Here is an 18,047-nt window from a genome sequence, read left to right on the forward strand (position 1 = left end):
TTCCATGTTTGCCTTGAAGAAGATACCAAGCTGGGTGCAACCTAGCTTCTGACCACCACTGCACGTCTTTGGGATTGGCTCCCAGCATCAAACCATCAGTTATTATTATTCAATCAAATAATTGTTCGAAGCAATGCTGAGCACTTAGATTAATATTTGTTAATAGACAAAGTTAGGTTACTTTGTTTTCCTGCGGGTATACTCAAGTCCTCCTGGGCAATGCACTTTATATTTCCTTCGACAATTTCCTTATTCAGCTGCTGTCACACTTCAATCAACCTGATCTTTGATATGTAAGCACAAAAGAGGCAAATTGGATAATTACCTGCAGGGGCAGGGTCTCTCCAGAATAAACCAGCAGTTGCTAACTAGAGAATTATATCGATTCAGCTCAATTATATAATAGTGGGAAGCGGGCAATTAAATGAAGTAATTGTATTTCTTAGCAGTGTGGGTCTGTTATTGTGCATACGAGTGTGAAACTGTGCCCTTCGGCAGCAGTCGTTGTAGAGCATGGCATGCATCCTAAATCTGTACAAATGTTTCCAATCAAAGTTCATTTATTAGGTGGATTTCTTTTGTTTGTGTTTCTAGTCCCTGGTAGAACATTCTTGCAGTGTCATAGGAAGCAGCTTAAACGGCTGAATGAGTGCTATTAAACATACCAAATAAACTAAATGAATGCCATGCATTCCTTTCCTGGAAACCACCTCCGATTCTTATAAAGTAACAAAAAGAGAATTCACATTAAACAAATGAATTGCAAGTAATGCATTTATTAAGTGGAAGCATTATCTAAAGTTGGCTGATGCAGTCTTATGTACTTATTACCAGAGCTGTATCAGCTACTTATCCTGAAGTTTATTTGAATGTTTTTATTCAATCTTTACGGGTCATCTCAATGCCGTGATCCAGTCTATCTATGCCTGTACATGGTTTTATATTCAAAGTGCACTCCAATTTGAGTTTTATCTTGTGCTATGCATTCTTCTGGTGCAATACTCACTGTCATATGTCCTTGGCATGTTCTAAGAGACCTGCTTTCTGCCTGAAAGAGTATAACATCAGTGAGAATTTTGAAATCTATGGTTTAAATTGCTTTGAAACGCCCACAATCTAAATATATAGGCAAGGGAGTCAAATAGCAACAGTCCTTCAATAAAACTTTGGCCTCTTAATGATTACCAGTTAAATCAATCACAATATATATTGTTTTGCTTGCCATCCATGATTATGGGCTTGGTTCAGTATTATATTTAACAGTCATTATGAACAGTTTTAAGCTACTGAATGATAAAATACAAGTTTCCTTGTAAATTCAAAATGGTCGCACAGAATAAACCTATTATTCAAACGTCTCCAGAGCTTTCTCTTCTTTAGTGAGAACCTCTACAGTTCATACTTCGTAGACCTACATATAGGTCAGCAAAGTTTTTAATTTGTTCTTTGAATAGTGTGATTAAAAGTAGCACGAGGATTGGATAATTGTAGTGGAGTGTGAGGGATCTTAGCAGCCCATGGGTAGAATGCCAAAATTTGGCCTGATTTCTCCCCCAGGACTCATTTGTGGTCTTGAAGGACGACCTTCATTGAAGACATTCTTTCCAACAGACAGCCAAGACTGGTTCAGGACAGGTTTTTCCTTTGTTATGGAACTCCCCTGGGAGACTAGACAACCATTGCCCTATGCAGCTCTCTGAAAAATCAGTGTCTTAGCCATCCTTCTCTTTGTGCAGGACCTGATGGTGCAGGTCCTCGCGAATAACACCACAGTAATCCACTAAAACAACAATATGGGGCAGTATCGGCTCCTTTCAGTTTTGCTGTTAGGGCCAGTCTCTCTGAAATTGGATGATGACTCACAAAATCCTGGAATTGGTCATTTACTTATCTGGCCAGTCAGTCTTATACAGGTTGAGAGGTGTTCCCATTAGTGGGACTGAAACAAAGGGTAGTTGGTGGTCTTTGCAGATGTTAGTGTAGCAAGCCTTCAACTATTTCTCCTTACTTGCAAACATGCTGCAGGCTTCAGTCTAGATAATTGCTCCTCAGGAGGCTTCTGCTATATCTGAATTTCAGCCTTCATGACCCATGTGACCTAAGCACTATCCTCCCTTTGCTTTTGAGGTATCGATTTAATCTTCCTAGCTGAGGAGAAAAAATTACTGTATCCTAGCCGTTGACGTTTGGTAGGGCTTTTGCTGCATTCCAGCTTTAGCACTCCAGCCTTCTTTTGATGGGATAGTTGGTGTCTCTCCAATCAGATTATAAGCATAGTCCTTGCGGCTAGATGTCCTGCTACTAAACATGTCCTCGCTTGGAAAAAGTTTTCTTCTTGATGTCTTGATCGCAATCCTGGTCCCTTCAGTTGTAGTCTGCTTCATATTGTGAATTTCACCCTTTACTTGACAAAGGAGAGCCTCAGGCATTAAACCACAAAGAGGGATGTAAATAGAATCTTGGCCGTTTGTTCTTTCCAAGAGCAGTGGTTCTTTCTTCTAACTGCTTTGTCTGAAGGGGATCAAAAACAGATTTTCTCCTAAGATGTCTTTCTCTCTACAGAGGATTTTAATTTGGTTCTGTCATTCCTGATTGTAGCTTAAATCTGATAGAGACAAACAAAAGAAGTCTCAGAAGTCAAATGGCTCTTTGACTTTACTGGACCGTCCAATTGCAACACCATTTGAGGCTTCACTCCTACGCTTTGCTAGTGTAGGCCAAGGTAGGTATAATGATTTACGTTAGCTCAAGATCTAGATAGTGGTCAACATGTTTCTTGTCAAGAAAGATCAAGGCAATTTGTCAAGACCATGAAAAACACTAACAAACTACTGCTAGGAAGACAGTAAAAAAGCACATGTCTTATCGAGTGTTGTGCTGTCCCATACGCAAAATTATATAGATAATACCTTATTGCAATCAAGAAATGTACAGACCGCTATATACAAGGGGAATGCTCCATTTAGCAAGAGCGGAGTTCCACAAAGCGTCGTCCTGCAGTTCCGGATCGCCGTGGACAGCGTGTGACCTACCCATTGCTCTGCTGTTGACACAACTGACTTGATAAGACTGATTGCATCGAGTGGCAGTTAGATGCTAAGCCTGGTTGAGAACCACTGGCATTTCAGGGTATCTTCTGGTTTCTCTCATCGGCATGCCCTTTGAAGGTTCTTGCCTTTTTGGTGAAAAGGCAGACTCCGCGCTGGGGCACTTGAATGACAGCCGGGCTACCGCAATATCTTTGGACCTATCTATGGCCCTTCGCCAACCCTAGACTGCCTTTCACCCCTTCTGTGAATACGAAAGTGGCTACCAACATGTCCTTTCCTGCCCAGCCACCAAGGCCAACAGACTTCTAAGCCTTTTTTGGCCATGTGGGATCACTTGGGACCACCAGCCATAGGTCAGGCCAGCCAGTCACCCCCGGCAGCCTCAGCCTCCAGAATCCTTTATTTTGCCCTTATACCAGCACGGCACCCAGTGGCAGGCAGGATTTGCCATCACCTGCCCCACTGGTAGTCCACATCATCGGACAAGTTGATACTCCAGATAGTCCATGGGGGTTACTCCATCCCCTTCCTGGAAACCCCGCCATCCATACCTCCTTCTCACCACCCGCTGACAGAGGACCATCTCTTATTGCTCTGTCAGGAAGTGTTGGCGGTTTTGACTAAAGAAGTCATTGAGAGGGTACCAGCATCAGAAGTAGGTCGTGGTTGCTTTTCCTGCTACTTTCTGGTGCCAAAAAAGGAAAGAAGCCTCTGCCCTATTCCAGAGCTGTGTCTTCTCAACTTCTTCCTGAAGAAGGAGAAGTTTGGGATGCTTACGTTCGTTTAGGTTCTATCTGCCCTCGACCATTGAGACTGGATAGTAGCACTGGACTTGCAGGTCCCCTATTTTCACATCCCTGTCCTGCATGCCCACTGGCGTTACCTGCCGGTCATGGCAGTCCATGAGTATTATCAGATCGCTGTACTTACCAGCCCCCCCTCCAGTGTTCACAAATGTGATGGTGATGGTCACAGTACACCTGTGGCGGTCACGGGTTCTAATCTCCCCCTACTTCAACGACTTGCTGTTGAAGTTGGGCTCTTCTCCCTCCTCCAGATTATGGCAAACCTTCTGCACTCTCTGAGGTTCACTATCAACGTTCTGAAGTCTCACCTGACCCAATCTCAGATTCTCCCGTTTATCGGAGCTGCTCTGGACACATTGCAGTTTCTGGCCTATCTGAACAGCAAGTCTAGGATATTCGGACTATGATTCCAATGTTTCAGCCTCTATCCTGGAGTTTGGTGAGACTGACTCTGCCTTGCCTCATGGACTCCTGCATCCTGCTATGATGCATGCCTGTTGGGATATGCAGGCTCTGCAGCACAACCTGACATTCCAGTGGGTGCAGAATCAGTGGAACCTCTCCGACCTAGTCCAGATCTCTAAGAGAACTGCAAAAGACTAGCAGTGGTGGCAAAATAACAGCGATTAGGTCAGCGTCAGACCTTTCTCCCTTCCCCAGCCAGAGCTGGCTATAGTGACAGATATCTAACTCCTGCACTGGGGAAGCCATATGGGAGAGGAGGAGATCAGAGGACAATGGTTTCCAGAAAAGTCTGAGCTCCAAATGGACTTGTTGGAGCTACGGTTTATCCAGCTGGCATTGAAAGCCATTCTTCCTTCGATCAAGGGAAAGCTGGTGCAGGTGTTCACGGACACCACTGCCATGTGGTACTGCAACAAACAGGAGGGGTGGAACGTGGACTCCGACTCAACAGGCCCTGCGGATCTCTGGACATAGCTGGAACCTCAGAGAATTTCTCTAGTGGGTCAACACCTGGCAAGCTCTCTGAATGCCGGAGCAGACAAACTCGGTCATCTGAAGGTGGATCAAAAGTCTCTTTCGAGATTAGGCAGAACCGTAATTAGATGTGTTTGCCACCGACATGAATGCACAATGTCAGCAGTTCTGCTCCCTGAAGTTTCTAAGGCAGCTCTTGCTCTGGAGAGTTTGGTATCCAAACTCTTAGCATGAGCATTGATCCTCCGTTCAGGCTGCCCCTTCGGGGCGGGGCTGGGTCTTCTGTCGCAGAAGCAGGGCGGGGTGCTGAAACCAATTCTGCGCACGCTCTGTCTTAATGGTTGGAGATTCAGCGATTAACAGCTTTCGACCTCCCCTCCTGAAGTCTCTAAGGTTTTTCTGGCAGCGAGGCATCCCTCCACCAAATCGGCATATGTCTGCCGTTGGGACACATTTGTGGCATGGTGTGCCTCCGAGTATGTTCACCCTCTTTCTGCACAGTTGTCCCAGGTTGTGTTGTTTATTCTTTCTCTGGCACAGCAGGACTCTGCTCTGGACAATATGAAAGATTACTTTTAAGCTATTTCAGTTTTCTTTCTGTTTCCGGACCAACCTTCTTTGTTCAAGTCACCCGTTAGGACTCGTTTCCTAAAGGGACTCCAACACCTATTCCCTCCACATATTTGTGATTTAATACATTAAATTATTTTATTTTTATTTTGTTATCACGTTAACGTTCAGAGTGCACTGCAAGCATTCTGTGCATACCATCCTTTAACTTCTTCATCTTTCAACTTCTTCATCCTTCAACCAGTTTGGTTTCCGGACCAACCTTCTTTGTTTAAGTCACCCGTTAGGACTCGTTTCCTAAAGGGAGTCCAACACCTATTCCCTCCAAAACCATCCATTATGGCCTAGGGAGACCTCAATCTAGTCTTGACATTTTTAATGTGTGCACCCTCCCTATACAACTTTCTACGCAGACAAGCTGGTCCTGAGAACTCGTATCTCCTTTCTCTTTAAAGTGATGACACCTTTTCATGCAACTCAAAATATCACCCTACCTACCTTGTTTGCTCCACATACCTTTCTAAAGAAGAGGAGACACTCCACCACAGGGACCCAAAATTATTGTTGATGTTCTACATTGATCGTACTAAAGAGTTTCAGGTGTATGAACAACTCTTCCTTGGCTACATCTGGGAGCAGAAAGGAAAGGCCATGCAGCAAAGGACCATCTCATGTGGATAGATCTCTGCATAAAAATATACACACCTCATTCCACTGGAGCCACGGCTGAGATCACTGCATTAGCTCTCAAGGTCCCTGTCATGCAGATCTGTGAGCAGCTATGTGGGCATCTCTGTACATATTCACTAAGCATTACTGCCTGGAAAGTCAGGTCCTTCGTGACTGGCACTTTGCCTGTTCGGTCCTGTTGGACTTTTTGGTCTATTTGAAGACCCACCTTGGGGGGAGGTATTGCTCTTCTGAGGTAAGAAGTCTGTAGATAGAATTCTCTATTAGATGAACCGGTTACTTTCCTTTGGTAGCGCCTTACCTGGTAAATACTCTATCTAGCTGCAGATTCCATACCAACCCTCCCATCCTTCTCGCTCTGCAAACGGATTTCTGCATAGGGTCACCTTTCTGAGACCCTTTATGTTGCGCACCAGTACATCAGTATCCTTTGTGACTCCACACTTCTGACACAGAAAGGTTGCAAACAGAAAGAGATGTGAGCGTGCTGGGGTGGCACCTATATAGGCAACTTGCACATCTTTTCCAGCCTGTGATAACTGAACCAGTTCCATAGCAAAGAAGCCAGGGGCCCTAATGCAAACAAGAATAAAGCCCCACTTCCTTTCCAGTGTGGACAAAGATACCGACACGGAGCCGAACGATGCCACTTACTGGTGCATTGGGGTACTGCTCGTGAATTTCCGGATCCAGCCTGACACCTGGGAATAATTCTAAAGTAAGGAATCTAAGGCTAGATAGTCTCTACCAGAGAAGATGTTACTCAAGGTAAGTAACTTGTTCTTTAACTGCACACATATTTGTGATTTAATACATTCAATTATTTAATTTTTATTTTGTTATCACGTTAACGTTCAGAGTGCACTGCAAGCATTCTGTGCATACCATCCTTTAACTTCTTCATCCTTCAACTTCTTCATCCTTCAACCAGTTTTATTGCCAAGGGGTTCATAGTTTTCACCAGTGCAACAGTGGATAAGGCAGTTTCCCAATAAACAATGTTAAGATGGATTGTGCTCTGCATACAGCTTTGCTATGAGAATACAAAGAACGACTATCCAGTTGTTATTTGGCTACATGACACGTATGGAAGAGGTGATTCATTATCACCAGAATATTCTAATCTGGCACCACTTACTGCCCATTGCTATAATAAACATTTCCTTATCCAATGTGAAACGTGGTAAAACAGAGTATTTATCGGAGCAGTTGTTATCAGTGGCAAGTTACATGTTCTTTCAAATTAGATTGCCCGTGCCCCTAACATCTCAGTAAAACTAATTAGAATTTCCAAAAAGATTGCATGCATGTCAATTCTTGAATTGATGGCGGCTTTTCCCCTTAATGTCTGTTAGCTCCATCTGCAGCTTTATGGAAAGTGCATAAACTGAACCTGTCTGTTCCAGCTGGACATTTCTATCTCCACAAATCCCGGTGGCTCTTATTCTTGCATTTTGATTATATTTTTGGGGGAATAGAATTTTCTATTAATTTTTATTCTTTCTGCTATTATTGCCTCTATTGAATTTCTTTATTATCCTGTTAAAAATGACCCATCAATTCTACTTAGACTAGACAGCAAACAAGTCCTCTGCAAATGTTAATGTTGTTATTGTTACACCCAATACTCCACCAAGACCATGCTGGCATATAAAGGAATAGGGACAGTTGACTAGTGAAGGCTTCAGTGTCCAAACCTTTGCGTAGGCACTCTAAAAAAAAGAAACATAATATTTCCATTTATGCAGTGTAAATTTCCCTTTGTTTAAACAAGATTTTTTATACATCTTATGCCATAGCAATGGCCCTGAACAACAAACAGCCACCATACGTCTAGGTCCGTAATGATTAAAGCACATAGTGGATAGGTGTCTGGTTTTGGCTGTGCCAACCTTAAGAGTTTCAGCTGAGAAATATTTTAGTACCTGTCTGCCTGATTGCCTTAACGGGCAAGCAAAGAAGTTATTGGTAGAATTAGTACCATTACATTTTATATTCTTACCAATTATTTACAAAAGTGTGATATGAAGTGCTATTTAACAGCTTATTATCAATAATCTCAAGTAATCCAAGCCAGCTAACGCACTCTCTTGATTTGATCCCCACCGATAAGACAACTGCTTTGTTCTGCACTACCTAAGTTTTTTTAGTACGCTTAAGAGTCCGACCAGAATGGGATTTGTATAATCGTGTGTATACTTTGTTGAAACATTTGATGTTACATTGGTAAGCCTGTGCAGATAAGAATTAAATATTTGCCATCTCTGATAACTGAACCAGTGGCGTAGCAAAAAAGCCACGGGCCCTAATGCAGACAAGAAAAACAAACTCCCATTCTTTGGTTGTGTAGTAAAATGCAACCATAATTGAGGTTGTTGCAAAAATGATTGTTACACCTCATATATGAGCATTAAATGACATCCTTCAAACACTCGAATACATCAAATAGAGGGACGAGGAAAGGTTGTCCTATCTGTTCCCCGGAACTCAGTAGAGATTATCAAAAATGGATAGGACACTTGTTACCACTTATACCAAGAGAAATATATTGTGAAATATATTGTAAAACCCTCATAAGCGTTGTGTATAACGAGAAGCGGTATATCTTGTTCTCCGCCCCACACAAACGTTTTGGCAGCAATCATCGGGTTTGACAAAATTGTGTATTGCCTAGCCTCGCCCGAGGCTTTCTCTGGTTTTTTCGTGGCAGTCTCCAGAGATAAAAAATTCGAATAACCCCAACAGAAAAGGCACAAAAAAAGGGTAAAATAGTTTCCAACCGATTAAGATACTCTTTATTATTAGTATCGGTGGACAACTAATTTAAAAGAAGTTGGTATGCTCGCTGGAAAATTAGGAATCCATAGCATATATTAGTAGTATTGACAAAACGTCGACATGTTTCTGCTCTGTTGGCCCGTGGGTCTAAGAGCATTCGTCAGGACAAAAAACAACAATAAACAGAGATCTACCTTTCACTATTTGTGATGTAGGGGGGTAGAAGTGTAATTTACAATCTTACCCTTACGTGGTTCTATGTAGTCACCTGTAAATTTTAAGAAAAAGAGGGTTGGGGTCACTAGTGGCATTTTACCAAAGTGCGGTTTAAAATGGAAAAACATTGTACCATTTTCATGCAAGCTCAATTGTGGCATGCTGTTTTAGGAAATTGAGAACAATAGGGACATATTGGCGAGTAAATGGTGGCGACTTAATGCGACATGTAAATTGCAAGGAATGTGACATACCTCTAAATCAGGTGAACTTGAGTATGCGAACCTGATAGAAAGAACGGGGATGATAAGTGTTCGGCACATTTACGTAATGGTAAGGAAGTCCGTCATACCCCATGTGAGGTCTTACCTTAATTGTGTTTAGAAAAAGGTTCCCTCAGGAGGTCCCAGGCTATAACAGTATCAGAGAATCAAGGTATTAGTCACTCTGGTGCTATAAGGTGTGGATGAGCGAGGGCGGTGGAGGGACGACTTACCCGCAGCGGAAATGTGTTCCGCGTCTTGTGCTGGCTCTGCCTCCTGGACGCCAAGAGCACGTTTCCAATGGCGTTTTAACTACGCTAATCATAGAGATAGAAATGAGACTTTTGTATACAACCGAAGAACAGCTTCAAAGGTAAAAAATGTAATTTATAGGTTATCTACATCCTGGTCTCGTAATTATTAAGGCATTGAATCAAAGAAATTTATATTTGAAAAATATTTATATCCTTTGTAAAGGATACGGACTGTACCTGTTCCTTAGGGAGTACATTTGTAGACGGGATGAACTTAGGATCTCATAGGATTTTGAGTGTCAGAACACTAAATTTTCAGATTAACAAACTGCTAGTATCAGCGTGCGAAGTGGTGCCAGCAAATATCATCATTTAGACCATATTTATTCGTCTTAAGGCGGTCCACCCAGCGTTGTTCTTTTTCGTACAACACTTTTTCAACGTTGGGTGTATTGTCTTGAACTTTTTCTATAACTGTCCACTTCAGGTCTTCAATACTATGTTTTTGTTCGATGAAATGTGCACATAGTTTGGTTGTGTTCTTTTTTAAGCGTATGTTGCTTTTGTGCTCACCTATGCGCAGTTTAACCTTTCTGCAGGTCATACCGATGTATTTTTTGTCACATGGACATGTGACCATGTAGATCACATGGGAAGAGTTGCAATTGCTATGTTGTCGCTGGGTCCACGTGAATGTTGGAGACAATTGCAATGTTTTAGAAATGGATGTAGAAGTACAAGCTGTGCAAGAACCGCAGGGGTAGTGGCCTGACACTGGAGCCATGTTTATGTTTCTGATCTGATTCGTTGGATTTTTCTGTTTTGGACGGGTATGAACCAGCATGTCACGTAGATTTTTTGTACGTCTATTCGCAAAACGGGGTTTTGGCCAGTTGAATTTGCCAGTGTTTACAATATGCCAATTCTTACTGATCAGTTTGTTGACCTGGTATGTTGCAGGGCCAAATGTGGTCACACAGGTTACGAGGTCCTTATTTTCAGTTTTTTCAAAAGATGTTAGAAGGTTTTCCCTCGGCTGGTTCTGGGCTCTTTTTTGGCATTTTAATATTGTGCTGTTTTTGTAGTGTCTTTGTTGTAATCTGATACTCAGGGCTCGTGATTGTGTTTGATAATCCTTTTTCTGACTGCAGTTCCTTTTTAAGCGCAAAAATTGGCTGTAAGGTAGGTTGTCTCTGAGCGGTTGAGGATGATAACTATTGTAGGACAACAAGCTATTTTTGGCAGTCGGTTTTCTAAAGGTTTTTGTCTCGATTTGGTTATTCTCTGAAAAGATCGTGAGGTCTAGGAAGTCAATACTTTCCTTGTCAGCTGTGTATGTGAATCTCAACCAGGGATCACGTGTGTTAAGCCAGTCGACAAAAGTTTTCAGGTCTTGGTTATTGAGCCAAATCAAGAAGACATCGTCTATATAACGTTTCCAGTAAATGATACTGGAAACGTATGGGTTGGCAGTTGTGAGTACATGATGAGTTTCAAAATTACTGACGTAGAGTCCAGCCACCGATGGCGCAAAGGCACTGCCCATAGAGGTCCCATGGCTCTGTAAAAACAATTGGTTTTCGAATTCAAAATAGTTTTCAGTAAGTGCCATCCGGCAGCATTCCAAAACAAAGTGTCTGGGTGTTCTGAAATCCCAGTTCTCCATGAAAAGTACGTCTTCCAACATTTCCAGATTTCAGCTGATTCAACAGATCTCGGGTGTCTGTTGAATCAGCTGAAAGATCTAACCTTTGACCCCACCAAGATGCTCCTGGTGGGATTAGATGTTGAATCCCTATATACGAGTCTGCCCCAAAAAGAGACTCTGGAAATGTTGGAAGACGTACTTTTCATGGAGAACTGGGATTTCAGAACACCCAGACACTTTGTTTTGGAATGCTGCCGGATGGCACTTACTGAAAACTATTTTGAATTCGAAAACCAATTGTTTTTACAGAGCCATGGGACCTCTATGGGCAGTGCCTTTGCGCCATCGGTGGCTGGACTCTACGTCAGTAATTTTGAAACTCATCATGTACTCACAACTGCCAACCCATACGTTTCCAGTATCATTTACTGGAAACGTTATATAGACGATGTCTTCTTGATTTGGCTCAATAACCAAGACCTGAAAACTTTTGTCGACTGGCTTAACACACGTGATCCCTGGTTGAGATTCACATACACAGCTGACAAGGAAAGTATTGACTTCCTAGACCTCACGATCTTTTCAGAGAATAACCAAATCGAGACAAAAACCTTTAGAAAACCGACTGCCAAAAATAGCTTGTTGTCCTACAATAGTTATCATCCTCAACCGCTCAGAGACAACCTACCTTACAGCCAATTTTTGCGCTTAAAAAGGAACTGCAGTCAGAAAAAGGATTATCAAACACAATCACGAGCCCTGAGTATCAGATTACAACAAAGACACTACAAAAACAGCACAATATTAAAATGCCAAAAAAGAGCCCAGGACCAGCCGAGGGAAAACCTTCTAACATCTTTTGAAAAAACTGAAAATAAGGACCTCGTAACCTGTGTGACCACATTTGGCCCTGCAACATACCAGGTCAACAAACTGATCAGTAAGAATTGGCATATTGTAAACACTGGCAAATTCAACTGGCCAAAACCCCGTTTTGCGAATAGACGTACAAAAAATCTAAGTGACATGCTGGTTCATACCCGTCTAAAACAGAAAAATCCAACGAATCAGATCAGAAACATAAACATGGCTCCAGTGTCAGGCCACTACCCCTGCGGTTCTTGCACAGCTTGTACTTCTACATCCATTTCTAAAACATTGCAATTGTCTCCAACATTCACGTGGACCCAGCGACAACATAGCAATTGCAACTCTTCCCATGTGATCTACATGGTCACATGTCCATGTGACAAAAAATACATCGGTATGACCTGCAGAAAGGTTAAACTGCGCATAGGTGAGCACAAAAGCAACATACGCTTAAAAAAGAACACAACCAAACTATGTGCACATTTCATCGAACAAAAACATAGTATTGAAGACCTGAAGTGGACAGTTATAGAAAAAGTTCAAGACAATACACCCAACGTTGAAAAAGTGTTGTACGAAAAAGAACAACGCTGGGTGGACCGCCTTAAGACGAATAAATATGGTCTAAATGATGATATTTGCTGGCACCACTTCGCACGCTGATACTAGCAGTTTGTTAATCTGAAAATTTAGTGTTCTGACACTCAAAATCCTATGAGATCCTAAGTTCATCCCGTCTACAAATGTACTCCCTAAGGAACAGGTACAGTCCGTATCCTTTACAAAGGATATATATATTTTTCAAATATAAATTTCTTTGATTCAATGCCTTAATAATTACGAGACCAGGATGTAGATAACCTATAAATTACATTTTTTACCTTTGAAGCTGTTCTTCGGTTGTATACAAAAGTCTCATTTCTATCTCTATGATTAGCGTAGTTAAAACGCCATTGGAAACGTGCTCTTGGCGTCCAGGAGGCAGAGCCAGCACAAGACGCGGAACACATTTCCGCTGCAGGTAAGTCGTCCCTCCACCGCCCTCGCTCATCCACACCTTATAGCACCAGAGTGACTAATACCTTGATTCTCTGATACTGTTATAGCCTGGGACCTCCTGAGGGAACCTTTTTCTAAACACAATTAAGGTAAGACCTCACATGGGGTATGACGGACTTCCTTACCATTACGTAAATGTGCTGAACACTTATCATCCCCGTTCTTTCTATCAGGTTCGCATACTCAAGTTCACCTGATTTAGAGGTATGTCACATTCCTTGCAATTTACATGTCGCATTAAGTCGCCACCATTTACTCGCCAATATGTCCCTATTGTTCTCAATTTCCTAAAACAGCATGCCACAATTGAGCTTGCATGAAAATGGTACAATGTTTTTCCATTTTAAACCGCACTTTGGTAAAATGCCACTAGTGACCCCAACCCTCTTTTTCTTAAAATTTACAGGTGACTACATAGAACCACGTAAGGGTAAGATTGTAAATTACACTTCTACCCCCCTACATCACAAATAGTGAAAGGTAGATCTCTGTTTATTGTTGTTTTTTGTCCTGACGAATGCTCTTAGACCCACGGGCCAACAGAGCAGAAACATGTCGACGTTTTGTCAATACTACTAATATATGCTATGGATTCCTAATTTTCCAGCGAGCATACCAACTTCTTTTAAATTAGTTGTCCACCGATACTAATAATAAAGAGTATCTTAATCGGTTGGAAACTATTTTACCCTTTTTTTGTGCCTTTTCTGTTGGGGTTATTCGAATTTTTTATCTCTGGAGACTGCCACGAAAAAACCAGAGAAAGCCTCGGGCGAGGCTAGGCAATACACAATTTTGTCAAACCCGATGATTGCTGCCAAAACGTTTGTGTGGGGCGGAGAACAAGATATACCGCTTCTCGTTATACACAACGCTTATGAGGGTTTTACAATATATTTCACAATATATTTCTCTTGGTATAAGTGGTAACAAGTGTCCTATCCATTTTTGATAATCTCTATCCTTCAAACACTCTTCTGCCTTTTGGCTAGATTCATACTAGAAATTCCATATACATATATTTCTGACCTTCTTCACCAAAACCTGGCGCTTAACTGAGGATGAAAAAAAATTAAATTGTTTAATATCTGGCCATGATAATATTTAGAATCATGCGGTTAAATGAACCAATATTTGTGTATTGGGGAAACAACAAAAGATTTCTAAGTTTGAAGAAGCCCGTATGCTTTCTTTGTTATTCACTTTTGTTCCATTGAATGAAGTCTGCTTTGTTCATGTATTTCAATTAGACAGACATCAGAAAGGTAGGTGTCTCTAGAACCCTCCGTGTGTGCAGGGTGCTCATCTAGTGGCCTTCTCCTTGGGCTTTCATCGGACCTTATACTCTGGGGTTACGGAAAAATAATCTTTGAGTCTTCATCAAGGAATTCTCTCTTTACCGTGTGTTGTGTTTTAGCTTTGACAAGTGTCATACAATATCTTGAATCTACATGATTTTTATATTCTTTCATTGAGTGTATGAACAGTTCTTCCATGTATAATTGTTAGTTGGCCCTGTCCCTCTTCGTATAGTGGTCCAGGCACAAGCATAATCCGAAGAGCCCCTCTGTATAGATATACATGGACAAAACTGGGTCTGAGCGTTGTTTATCAAGGTTCTGACTCCTGAAACACTTGTCTTGCCATATTAAGATATTCTAGGTTATCCCTTTGGCTTCAGGGGTCTGCAGGTCTAGAGATTCAGTTGTGGATTCACCTGCTAAAAGTCTATAGAAGATTCATTTATTGCATCCCTAGTGCCTCTTCAGTCAGGGTTTAAGCTTTTGGTATCACCCTATGTGAGAAACCCATTTTGGTTTTGCAGAAAAGGTTTCCTTGCTGTCTGACTGCTTAAATGGTTTTGATTTTTTTCTGCACTTCAGTCTTCTGCTGGAAAGGGCTCTCCTTGAAACCTTGTTTTTCTGAATGCCGCCAAGTTTTCTGTTGTGTGCAGTGAGTTTCAGGCTGCCTTGGTGGACTGAACCAACCCACTTCACTGCTTGTGTTGTTTATAGCTAAGTGGACTGCTAGCATGCTGGCTCAGATTCTTTCTGCTCCTTCTCTCCATTTTCTTTTTGTTTAGCGCCTTGTGTCTAACTGTGGTGGATAGACAAGATTTTCAGAGTCAAAACCTTGGTGAACTTGTCTGTGATGGTGAAGGATCAAGGCAGGTTGGCTTATAAAAAATCATTTGAACTCCATTTGGCTGATGTGAAGTCTTTGTTGACTTCTTTCATTGTCAAGTTATCGACATTGATTGCAGAATTAACCCATTCTTTGTCACATATGTTAAGTGTATAATATCTTCGTAGTATTTGCTGTTCGTGATGCATCTTTGAATTTTAGTTTCCACCCACAAGAGGCACATTGTTAGATTCTGGTGCTCCTTTTTGATGCAATGTTCTTTTTGACTCTTCTAAGGATAATAGCCCTCTTCCCCCAAACCAGGTATTCTAAACAACGTAGTTGAAAGTTCCACATCTGTTGCTCAGGTTCATGCTCTTATTGGATTCTCAAGCCAAGGATGTGGCCAAGGACATTACTTTTTCCACCCGGACTGTCTACTGTCCATCCAAATTAGAGATAATCACCGGCCCAGTGGTACTTTCTTTTGTTTTTCACAAAAAAACTCCCAAAGCAAGAGGTTGTTTCTGATAAACAAAAAACAAATGACCCCCTACTCCCTGGAAGTTTTTCCTCGTGGTGAGGAGCTCGAAAAAAGGTCATTACACCATCCACCATAAATAGTGAGGGTGGTGTAGTGCCCTCTCGCTAACAACCTCCACTTCATTGGGCTATTGGAGGAAGTTTTCCATTGACAGAGCCAACAGGGTCTCCGTTGACAGAAAGATTATGTTGTGCCTGTCTCTAAATGAGGAGAGTGGACCAAGAGTTTGATGGAGCAGGATGCTCTTTTACATTTGCTACAGAATACCCTGTGTGCAAACTCTAAATCAGGGCCTGATAGTCATGTGTATCCTAGTAGGAAATATATGGCCTGAGCATGAGCCTTATTTAAGCTCCCTTTCAATAAATCAATACATGAACCATAGATGTTTTATTTTTTGTAGGATGGTTCCAGTAGTAGCTGCCTTTCTTTTGCTGTTGTCAAATTTCTTGCAAATCTTAACTATTAATTCTGGTTTCATTTCCATTTCTGACAGTTTCTCTCACATAATTTTTTTTCGCTTGACCAGTGGTCTTGGGACTATAATATATGTATCTTTCCTTGGCTCTCCCAAGACTTCCTTGAGTTTGACCTGACCATTCTTGCCAGATTGATCTCTCTATAGCCAGCTCTATTGAGATTCATCATTCTTTGGTTGAACAGAGATTCTTTTTATGTACAACACTAGTAGTTTATATTCTATATTGTTCTTTAGATCCTCCTCCTCCATAGGCCATATAATGGCTATTTTGACTGTGTCATGCCTGGTCTGGCCTATGGCCCTCTGACTATTTGGACTAGATCTTTAGTTCTTTCTTGGAACTCTTCTTTGCTCGGGAGCTAAGGCTTTATGTAACCATATGCTCATCATGTGCCTAAACTCTTGCTTTCTGCAGTGCTTAATTGGGGCCCTCACTCGAAGGCCACTGCAGCTTGCACCACCCATTGCTCATGATAGTACCAAAACAACTATTAACCATCACACTCCTAAAAGTGTGACTATTTTGACTATTCTAAGCCCTCAAAGCTAAAATAAAATGGCTTGAGCACTTGTAATACTCATTTTAATGAATCTTGACATAATAACCTTCTGTTGTGCTCATCTGTAAATTAGACAGTCAAGGCCACCATGGTGCAGCCTTTCTTAAGTAGTGGTGTTGACAATTAAGTGATGAGCACCGGAAAGCACCCGCTCAAATTAAGCACCTTCTCTGTATCCTTCTTTCCCTCATCCTTTCCTTCCTTCTCTTGCTCCATCTTACCCTTTCTGTCTCCAGCCCCTCCTACGTGCCTTAAGCTCCCTCTACTTGCTCCACGCCCCTTGGCCTCTTTTTGACTTGTTCAGTATTTAACATAGGAGGTTTACTTTTTTCAGTAACTGTTTCTGGTAGTTCCAGTGAGTAGCCTTATGGTGAGTGATGTTCACTGTTAGGGTCCTTAGATATATCAATTCAATCTTTTCCACTGATGTCCTTGAGGCTGCATTTCTTCAAAAGTATTGAAGGTTTGTTTTGAAATGTTTAGCTCTAATGGCAGTCATAATCCCTGGGGCAAGTGATATATCTTCTCCTAGGAGTTATATTCAGACCCTCGTGCTCTTCAGAAGTGCAGTATAGCGCTGGGCCCTCAGTATGAGTAAGTAAGATGAGTGAAGAAAGGTTTTCTGCACAACTCTGAAAGCACTATACCACGCATGTGTAATTCCCTTCGCTTGAATTCATCTCTAGTTTTTGTAGCCAGATTGCTATCAGTACTTGGGCACCATAAACCATGACACATTGAACTCTGTAGTTTTGTGTGTATTTGAATACAGGCATTTACCCTTACAGTAACTAACTGCCTCTTTGGTCATTGAATAAAGTCCATGTAAAGCCTGTGGCATGACCTGTGGATTGCAATTTCACTTTGTTTGATAGAAACCACACATAATCTAAGCAAACAGCTGCTTTTCTCGAAGCCTCAACATAAGTGTGTGAGGTGTCATCCTGTGTATGCCTTTTATAGTGCTCCTGTTTTTGAACCACAATTTCAAGGTTTCTCAGAATGTGCAATTCTAAAAATATTGTTTTCCTCAAGCGAACCTATCTCAGATAGGTGGAATTTCAATTTCTTCAACTCTACGTACGTTAAGTAACACTTACTCAAGGGACGTTCGCATCAGCAGCAAATGTCTCCACAGCCATAGACCTTCTCAGTAGGTGTAAACCCTTCTGTTCTTGTGGATTTGTTTTTTTCT

At 41.7% G+C, this 18,047-nt stretch overlaps 1 protein-coding gene across 6 annotated transcripts in view; it reads left to right on the top strand.

The window, feature by feature from the left end:
- The window catches only part of ITSN2 (intersectin 2), a 1,402,222-nt gene that overhangs the window by 1,165,237 nt on the left and 218,938 nt on the right, over positions 1 to 18,047 (top strand). The gene's annotated exons all lie outside the window — the stretch shown is intronic.

This window comes from Lissotriton helveticus, chromosome 6 (genome assembly GCF_964261635.1).
Source record: "Lissotriton helveticus chromosome 6, aLisHel1.1, whole genome shotgun sequence".
Lineage (NCBI taxonomy): Eukaryota > Metazoa > Chordata > Amphibia > Caudata > Salamandridae > Lissotriton > Lissotriton helveticus.